Source organism: Neofelis nebulosa, chromosome 9, assembly GCF_028018385.1.
Source record: "Neofelis nebulosa isolate mNeoNeb1 chromosome 9, mNeoNeb1.pri, whole genome shotgun sequence".
Lineage (NCBI taxonomy): Eukaryota > Metazoa > Chordata > Mammalia > Carnivora > Felidae > Neofelis > Neofelis nebulosa.
The window spans coordinates 86,582,242-86,584,918 of NC_080790.1; the positions used below are offsets into that span (position 1 = coordinate 86,582,242).

Sequence of the window (2,677 nt, forward strand, 5' to 3'; positions counted from 1 at the left end):
AAGCCAATTATCTGGGGGAGTGGATTGTTACACTTTTGCTATTTTGAGAAGAGTGAACAAAATGTTTAGCTTTTTTCTGTATTCATACAACGGACACGGGCAGGGTGATTTGGTGACTTAGCTGCTTAGGATATTTTGCACAGGCTTTGGAGATAAGCAGGCTAGGCTGTTGCTGTGTCCAGATCCAAAGCAAGAAATATCAGATAGTGGCCTTTAATTCTGAATGTCCCCAAATACTTTTCCCTAGGGCATATGAATATGCATATCAGAAGTCTATACAGAGACATAATCCATACTGGGGAAGAAAGGAGCTGGAGATGGCCCGAGGTTTCCCCAAGATCAAGAAGACCTTCCCCCCTACTTCCAGCAACACCTTTATCTCTTCAACTTGGGTGAGTGCCACTGAAGCCATTGTGGAGCCAGTCACTGAACTGTAGATTAGAGGACACTCATGGGTTTACCAGGGCACCAGTGTCTTTCTTGTCTTCAAGAGGGCAGGCATGGAACCTGAACTTTCTTCATGTCCATCTTAAAACGAAGACAGTATTTGCTCAATAGATATTGATTAATGGACAAAGGCTCTAATTCTTGATACTGTATCATGAAGCCACAATCATTAAAAAAGTTTGATTTTGTCAAACCAATATTACTAAATTACTAAAATACTAAAATGGTATAGAGGGTCCTGAAGGAGCCCCAAATACTTAAGGGAATTAATATACGATAGTTTCAAAGCAGTTTGGAAGAGATCGATTATTTAATAAATGGTTGGGACAGCTGAAATAAAGTTATAACTCGACATTAAGTCCATTCCAAATGACTTAGAAATTTAAATGTAAAAACGTAGGGGTGCCTGGGTGGTCAGTCAGTTAAGCGTCTGACTCTTGATTTCATCTCAGGTCATGATAGCACGGTTTGTGGGTTTCAGCCCCATGTTAGACTCTGCACTGACAGCATGGAGCCTGCTTGGGATTCTCTCTCTTCCTCTCTATCTCTCTCTCTCTGTCCCTCCCCTACTCTCTCTTTCTGAAAATAAATAAACTTTAAAAAATGTAAAATAATTTGGGGCGCTTGGGTGGCTCAGTCAGTTAGGCATCTGACTTCGGCTCAGGTCGTGATCTCGCGGTCAGTGAGTTCGAGCCCTGCGTCAGGCTCTGTGCTGACAGCTTGGAGCCTATTTCAGATTCTGTGTCTCCCTCTCTCTCTGACCATCCCCCATTCATGCTCTGTCTCTCTCTGTCTCAAAAATAAATAAAAACTTAAAAAAAATAAAAAATGTAAAATAATTTAAATGTAAACACTTAAGTGGGAGATTTTTCAAAATGAATATTAAGAGGTGGAAAGGTGCTCGCTTTGGCAGCACATATACTAAAATTGGAATGATCCAGAGAAAACTAGCATGGATTCTGTGCAAGGATGATGCACAAATTTGTGAAGCATTCTTTATTAAAAAAAAGGGAGGGAGGCTGTGGAAGGTCCTTCTAAGTAATACTTAAAACCCAGAAGCCATAAATAAAAAAACATTAATGCACATGACTACATTAAAAACATTTCTACACAGCAGAAAGCATAAAAAGGAAAATTAGAAACCACAACCCGAAGAAATACTTTCAGTGTATAAGAGAAGGGCCTCATCATTCAATCGAAATCATTACTGACCAGTAAGAAAAAGGTCTTAAAAAATGTGCAAAAGACCCAGATAAGGAATTTATTAAAAAAAAAAAAAACCAAAAAACAAAAAAACCCAACAAAACAAACCCAACAAAACAAAACAAAAAAAGTGGTTCCACCACATAAAAGGATGCACAATCTCATTGAAAATGAAAGAAATAGAAGTTAAAATCATGAACACCATTTTTCACCTATCAGATATATCAGATGGTCTTGCAAAATCAGTAAGTGAGAAAATACACACAGGCTGGAAAAAAGCAGTCCCATACATCATTGGTGGGAGTATAAACCTCTCTATCTTTAGAAGGTACACATATTTTTTTTCCTTAAGTTTTTCTAAAAAAAATTTAAAGTTTATTTATTTATTTTGAGAGAGACAGAGACAATGTGAGTTGGGGAGGGGCAGAAAGGGAGAGAGAGAATCCCAAGCAGGCTCCACACTGTCAGCGCAGAGACTGATGCAGAGCTCAAACCCTGGTACCCATGAGATCATGACCTGAGGTGAAACCAAGAGTCAGACACTTAACCGACTGAGCCAAATAGGCATCCCTGAAAAGTACACATACTTTCATAACTGATACTTCAACCCCTAGGAAGTGATTCTACGGATAGTCATGCACACAGGTGCATAATGAAACAAATTAAAATACTTATTGTGCCACTGTTTGTAGTAACCTAATGCTAGACAAAATCTAAATGTTAAATAGGGGGCTGGTTAACTAGATTACAAAATAAGTTGATAACGGAATTAATAGTATAACTATTGCAAATCATGTAGATCTATGTAGACCAACATGAAATTATCCTCTACATATACTATTTAGTTGTAAAAAATGCACAGAATAGTGTACTCCTATTTGTGGTATTTCAAATAACTGAGCAAATGATCAAATACTCTAAAAACGAACTTGAGAAAGTGGGTACCACAACACATACAACATATAATTTATACTTGAAACAGGCAAGAACTAAACATATAGTAATAATACCACATGGTGCTTATAGT

The 2,677-nt window shown here is 37.7% G+C and overlaps 1 non-coding gene across 1 annotated transcript; it reads left to right on the forward strand.

Moving 5' to 3' along the window:
* The first annotated feature begins 1,344 nt into the window (after window positions 1-1,344).
* On the forward strand, window positions 1,345-1,451 carry LOC131486407 (U6 spliceosomal RNA). The gene has a single exon (XR_009249318.1). It is a non-coding gene; the product is annotated as a U6 spliceosomal RNA (small nuclear RNA).
* Window positions 1,452-2,677: the final 1,226 nt, after the last annotated feature.